The sequence below is a fragment of the Oncorhynchus keta genome, unplaced genomic scaffold (assembly GCF_023373465.1).
Source record: "Oncorhynchus keta strain PuntledgeMale-10-30-2019 unplaced genomic scaffold, Oket_V2 Un_scaffold_2042_pilon_pilon, whole genome shotgun sequence".
NCBI classification, from domain to species: Eukaryota; Metazoa; Chordata; class Actinopteri; order Salmoniformes; family Salmonidae; genus Oncorhynchus; species Oncorhynchus keta.
In genome coordinates, this window is record NW_026290857.1 from 176,565 (window position 1) to 184,306 (window position 7,742).

A 7,742-nucleotide genomic window follows, 5' to 3' on the forward strand; every position below is an offset into this window, starting at 1 on the left:
GATCCTCTCAGTAAGTCATCAGATTAGTAGAGGAGACAACTGATCCTCTCAGTAAGTCATCAGATCAGTAGAGGAGACAACTGATCCTCTCAATAAGTAATCAGATCAGTAGAGGAGACAACTGATCCTCAGTAAGTAATCAGATCAGTAGAGGAGACAACTGATCCTCTCAATAAGTAATCAGATCTGTAGAGGAGACAACTGATCCTCTCAATAAGTAATCAGATCAGTAGAGGAGACAACTGATCCTCAGTAAGTAATCAGATCAGTAGAGGAGACAACTGATCCTCTCAATAAGTAATCAGATCAGTAGAGGAGACAACTGATCCTCTCAATAAGTAATCAGATCAGTAGAGGAGACAACTGATCCTCTCAATAAGTCATCAGATCAGTAGAGGAGACAACTGATCCTCAGTAAGTAATCAGATCAGTAGAGGAGACAACTGATCCTCAATAAGTAATCAGATCAGTAGAGGAGACAACTGATCCTCTCAGTAGAGGAGACAACTGATCCTCTCAATAATCATCAGATCAGTAGAGGAGACAACTGATCCTCTCAATAAGTAATCAGATCAGTAGAGAGACAACTGATCCTCTCAATAAGTAATCAGATCTGTAGAGGAGACAACTGATCCTCTCAATAAGTAATCAGATCTGTAGAGGAGACAACTGATCCTCTCAATAAGTAATCAGATCAGTAGAGGAGACAACTGATCCTCTCAATAAGTAATCAGATCAGTAGAGGAGACAACTGATCCTCTCAATAAGTAATCAGATCAGTAGAGGAGACAACTGATCCTCTCAATAAGTAATCAGATCAGTAGAGGAGACAACTGATCAGAGTAATCAGTCAGTAGAGGAGACAACTGATCCTCTCAATAAGTCATCAGATCAGTAGAGGAGACAACTGATCTCTCAGTAAGTAATCAGATCAGTAGAGGAGACAACTGATCCTCAGTAAATAATCAGGTAGAGGAGACAACTGATCCTCTCAATAAGTCATCAGATCAGTAGAGGAGACAACTGATCCTCTCAATAAGTAATCAGATCAATAGAGGAGACAACTGATCCTCTCAATAAGTAATCAGATCAGTAGAGGAGACAACTGATCCTCTCAATAAGTAATCAGATCAGTAGAGGAGACAACTGATCCTCTCAATAAGTAATCAGATCAGTAGAGGAGACAACTGATCCTCTCAATAAGTAATCAGATCAGTAGAGGAGACAACTGATCCTCTCAATAAGTAATCAGATCAGTAGAGGAGACAACTGATCCTCTCAATAAGTAATCAGATCAGTAGAGGAGACAACTGATCCTCTCAATAAGTAATCAGATCAGTAACTGTCAATAAGTAATCAGATCAGTAGAGGAGACAACTGATCCTCTCAATAAGTAATCAGATCAGTAGAGGAGACAACTGATCCTCTCAATAAGTAATCAGATCAGTAGAGGAGACAACTGATCCTCAGTAAGTAATCAGATCAGTAGCAGGAGACAACTGATCCTCTCAGTAAGTAATCAGATCAGTAGAGGAGACAACTGATCCTTTCAAAAAGTAATCCGATCTGTAGAGGAGACAACTGATCCTCTCAATAAGTCATCAGATCAGTAGAGGAGACAACTGATCCTCTCAATAAGTCATCAGATCAGTAGAGGAGACAACTGATCCTCAGTAAGTAATCAGATCAGTAGAGGAGACAACTGATCCTCTCAATAAGTCATCAGATCAGTAGAGGAGACAACTGATCCTCTCAATAAGTAATCAGATCAGTAGAGGAGACAACTGATCCTCAATAAGTAATCAGATCAGTAGAGGAGACAACTGATCCTCTCAATAAGTCATCAGATCAGTAGAGGAGACAACTGAATCAGTAAGTAATCAGATCAGTAGAGGAGACAACTGATCCTCTCAATAAGTCATCAGATCAGTAGAGGAGACAACTGATCCTCTCAGTAAGTCATCAGATTAGTAGAGGAGACAACTGATCCTCTCAATAAGTAATCAGATCAGTAGAGGAGACAACTGATCCTCAGTAAGTAATCAGATCAGTAGAGGAGACAACTGATCTCTCAGTAAGTAATCAGATCAGTAGAGGAGACAACTGATCCTCTCAATGTAAGTCATCAGATCAGTAGAGGAGACAACTGATCCTCTCAATAAGTAATCAGATCAGTAGAGGAGACAACTGATCCTCTCAGTAAGTAATCAGATCAGTAGAGAGACAGATCAGTAGAGGAGACAACTGATCCTCTCAATAAGTCATCAGATCAGTAGAGGAGACAACTGATCCTCTCAATAAGTCATCAGATCAGTAGAGGAGACAACTGATCCTCTCAATAAGTAATCAGATCAGTAGAGGAGACAACTGATCCTCTCAATAAGTAATCAGATCAGTAGAGGAGACAACTGATCCTCTCAGTAAGTAATCAGATCAGTAGAGAGACAACTGATCCTCTCAATAAGTAATCAGATCAGTAGAGGAGACAACTGATCCTCAGTAAGTAATCAGATCAGTAGAGGAGACAACTGATCCTCTCATAAGTAATCAGATCAGTAGAGGAGACAACTGATCCTCTCAATAAGTAATCAGATCAGTAGAGGAGACAACTGATCCTCTCAGTAAGTCATCAGATCAGTAGAGGAGACAACTGATCCTCTCAATAAGTAATCAGATCAGTAGAGGAGACAACTGATCCTCTCAATAAGTAATCAGATCAGTAGAGGAGACAACTGATCCTCAGTAAGCAATCAGATCAGTAGAGGAGACAACTGATCCTCTCAATAACTGTAATCAGATCAGTAGAGGAGACAACTGATCCTCTCAGTAAGTCATCAGATTAGTAGAGGAGACAACTGATCCTCTCATAAGTCATCAGATCAGTAGAGGAGACAACTGATCCTCTCAATAAGTAATCAGATCAGTAGAGGAGACAACTGATCCTCAGTAAGTAATCAGATCATAGAGGAGACAACTGATCCTCTCAATAAGTAATCAGATAGAGAGGAGACAACTGATCCTCTCAATAAGTAATCAGATCAGTAGAGGAGACAACTGATCCTCTCAATAAGTAATCAGATCAGTAGAGGAGACAACTGATCCTCTCAATAAGTAATCAGATCAGTAGAGGAGACAACAACTGATCCTCTCAATAAGTAATCAGATCAGTAGAGGAGACAACTGATCCTCTCAGACAACTAAGTAATCAGATCAGTAGAGGAGACAACTGATCCTCTCAATAAGTCATCAGATCAGTAGAGGAGACAACTGATCCTCTCAATAAGTAATCAGATCAGTAGAGGAGACAACTGATCCTCTCAATAAGTAATCAGATCAGTAGAGGAGACAACTGATCCTCTCAATAAGTCATCAGATCAGTAGAGGAGACAACTGATCCTCTCAATAAGTAATCAGATCAGTAGAGGAGACAACTGATCCTCTCAATAAGTAATCAGATCAGTAGAGGAGACAACTGATCCTCTCAATAAGTAATCAGATCAGTAGAGGAGACAACTGATCCTCTCAATAAGTAATCAGATCAGTAGAGGAGACAACTGATCCTCAGTAAGTAATCAGATCAGTAGAGGAGACAACTGATCCTCTCAATAAGTCATCAGATTAGTAGAGGAGACAACTGATCTCTCAATAAGGAGATCAGTAGAGGAGACAACTGATCCTCTCAATAAGTAATCAGATCAGTAGAGGAGACAACTGATCCTCTCAATAAGTAATCAGATCAGTAGAGGAGACAACTGATCCCTCAATAAGTAATCAGATCAGTAGAGGAGACAACTGATCCTCAATAAGTAATCAGATCAGTAGAGGAGACAACTGATCCTCTCAGTAAGTCATCAGATCAGTAGAGGAGACAACTGATCTCTCAGTAAGATCCTCTCAATAAGTAAAGAATCAGATCAGTAATCAGATCAGAGGAGACAACTGATCCTCAATAAGTAATCAGATCAGTAGAGGAGACAACTGATCCTCAGATCAGTCAGTAGGAGACAACTGATCCTCTCAATAAGTAATCAGATCAGTAGAGGAGACAACTGATCCTCTCAATAAGTAATCAGATCAGTAGAGGAGACAACTGATCCTCTCAATAAGTAATCAGATCAGTAGAGGAGACAACTGATCCTCTCAATAAGTAATCAGATCAGTAGAGGAGACAACTGATCCTCTCAATAAGTAATCAGATTAGTAGAGGAGACAACTGATCTCAGTAAGTAATCAGATCAGTAAGTAATCAGATCAGTAGAGGAGACAACTGATCCTCTCAATAAGTAATCAGATCAGTAGAGGAGACAACTGATCCTCTCAATAAGTAATCAGATCAGTAGAGGAGACAACTGATCCTCTCAATAAGTAATCAGATCAGTAGAGGAGACAACTGATCCTCTCAATAAGTAATCAGATCAGTAGAGGAGACAACTGATCCTCTCAGTAAGTAATCAGATCAATAAGTAGAGGAGACAGACTGATCCTCTCAATAAGTAATCAGATCAGTAGAGGAGACAACTGATCCTCTCAGTAAGTCATCAGATCAGTAGAGGAGACAACTGATCCTCTCAATAAGTAATCAGATCAGTAGAGGAGACAACTGATCCTCTCAATAAGTAATCAGATCAGTAGAGGAGACAACTGATCCTCTCAATAAGTAATCAGATCAGTAGAGGAGACAACTGATCCTCTCAGTAAGTAATCAGATCAGTAGAGGAGACAACTGATCCTCTCAATAAGTAATCAGATCAGTAGAGGAGACAACTGATCCTCTCAATAAGTAATCAGATCAGTAGAGGAGACAACTGATCCTCTCAGTAAGTCATCAGATCAGTAGAGGAGACAACTGATCCTCTCAGTAAGTAATCAGATCAGTAGAGGAGACAACTGATCCTCTCAATAAGTAATCAGATCAGTAGAGGAGACAACTGATCCTCTCAGTAAGTAATCAGATCAGTAGAGGAGACAACTGATCCTCTCAATAAGTAATCAGATCAGTAGAGGAGACAACTGATCCTCTCAATAAGTAATCAGATCAGTAGAGGAGACAACTGATCCTCTCAGTAAGTAATCAGATCAGTAGAGGAGACAACTGATCCTCTCAGTAAGTAATCAGATCAGTAGAGGAGACAACTGATCCTCTCAATAAGTAATCAGATCAGTAGAGGAGACAACTGATCCTCTCAGTAAGTAATCAGATCAGTAGAGGAGACAAGATCCTCTCAATAAGTCATCAGATCAGTAGAGGAGACAACTGATCCTCTCAGTAAGTAATCAGATCAGTAGAGGAGACAACAGATCAGTAGAGGAGACAACCTCTCAATAAGTAATCAGATCAGTAGAGGAGACAACTGATCCTCTCAGTAAGTAATCAGATCAGTAGAGGAGACAACTGATCCTCTCAATAAGTAATCAGATCAGTAGAGAGACAACTGATCCTCTCAATAAGTAATCAGATCAGTAGAGGAGACAACTGATCCTCTCAGTAAGTAATCAGATCAGTAGAGGAGACAACTGATCCTCTCAATAAGTAATCAGATCAGTAGAGGAGACAACTGATCCTCTCAATAAGTAATCAGATCAGTAGAGGAGACAACTGATCCTCTCAATAAGTAATCAGATCAGTAGAGGAGACAACTGATCCTCTCAATAAGTAATCAGATCAGTAGAGGAGACAACTGATCCTCTCAATAAGTAATCAGATCAGTAGAGGAGACAACTGATCCTCTCAATAAGTAATCAGATCAATAAGTAAGTAGAGGAGACAACTGATCCTCTCAATAAGTAATCAGATCAGTAGAGGAGACAACTGATCCTCTCAGTAAGTAATCAGATCAGTAAGTAATCAGATCAGTAGAGACAACTGATCCTCTCAATAAGTAATCAGATCAGTAGAGGAGACAACTGATCCTCTCAATAAGTAATCAGATCAGTAGAGGAGACAACTGATCAGATCTCAATAAGTAATCAGATCAGTAGAGGAGACAACTGATCCTCTCAATAAGTAATCAGATCAGTAGAGGAGACAACTGATCCTCTCAATAAGTCATCAGATAAGAGGAGACAACTGATCCTCTCAATAAGTAATCAGAGTAGAGGAGACAACTGATCCTCTCAATAAGTAATCAGATCAGTAGAGGAGACAACTGATCCTCTCAATAAGTAATCAGATCAGTAGAGGAGACAACTGATCCTCTCAATAAGTAATCAGATCAGTAGAGGAGACAACTGATCCTCTCAATAAGTAATCAGATCAGTAGAGGAGACAACTGATCCTCTCAATAAGTAATCAGATCAGTAGAGGAGACAACTGATCCTCTCAATAAGTAATCAGATCAGTAGAGGAGACAACTGATCCTCTCAATAAGTAATCAGATCAGTAGAGGAGACAACTGATCCTCTCAATAAGTAATCAGATCAGTAGAGGAGACAACTGATCCTCTCAATAAGTAATCAGATCAGTAGAGGAGACAACTGATCCTCTCAATAAGTAATCAGATCAGTAGAGGAGACAACTGATCCTCTCAATAAGTAATCAGATCAGTAGAGGAGACAACTGATCCTCTCAATAAGTAATCAGATCAGTAGAGGAGACAACTGATCCTCTCAATAAGTAATCAGATCAGTAGAGGAGACAACTGATCCTCTCAATAAGTAATCAGATCAGTAGAGGAGACAACTGATCCTCTCAATAAGTAATCAGATCAGTAGAGGAGACAACTGATCCTCTCAATAAGTAATCAGATCAGTAGAGGAGACAACTGATCCTCTCAATAAGTAATCAGATCAGTAGAGGAGACAACTGATCCCTCTCATCAGTAAGTAATCAGATCAGTAGAGGAGACAACTGATCCTCTCAATAAGTAATCAGATCAGTAGAGGAGACAACTGATCCTCTCAATAAGTAATCAGATCAGTAGAGGAGACAACTGATCCTCTCAATAAGTAATCAGATCAGTAGAGGAGACAACTGATCCTCTCAATAAGTAATCAGATAATCAGATCAGTAAGTAATCAGATCAGTAGAGGAGACAACTGATCCTCAGTAAGTAATCAGATCAACTGATCCTCTCAATATAATCAGTAATCAGATCAGTAGAGGAGACAACTGATCCTCTCAATAAGTAATCAGATCAGTAGAGGAGACAACTGATCCTCTCTAAGTAATCAGATCAGTAGAGGAGACAACTGATCCTCTCAATAAGTAATCAGATCAGTAGAGGAGACAACTGATCCTCTCAATAAGTAATCAGATCAGTAGAGGAGACAACTGATCCTCAGTAAGTAATCAGATCAGTAGAGGAGACAACTGATCCTCTCAATAAGTAATCAGATCAGTAGAGGAGACAACTGATCCTCTCAATAAGTAATCAGATCAGTAGAGGAGACAACTGATCCTCTCAATAAGTAATCAGATCAGTAGAGGAGACAACTGATCCTCTCAATAAGTAATCAGATCAGTAGAGGAGACAACTGATCCTCAGTAAGTCATCAGATCAGTAGAGGAGACAACTGATCCTCTCAATAAGTAATCAGATCAGTAGACAACTGATCCTCTCAATAAGTAATCAGATCAGTAGAGGAGACAACTGATCCTCTCAATAAGTAATCAGATCAGTAGAGGAGACAACTGATCCTCAGTAAGTCATCAGATCAGTAGAGGAGATTAGAAACACACCATTGATTCTTCAGGATGGGGAGTTTTTATTTTCAACAATGCTACAAATCATGAACACACAGGT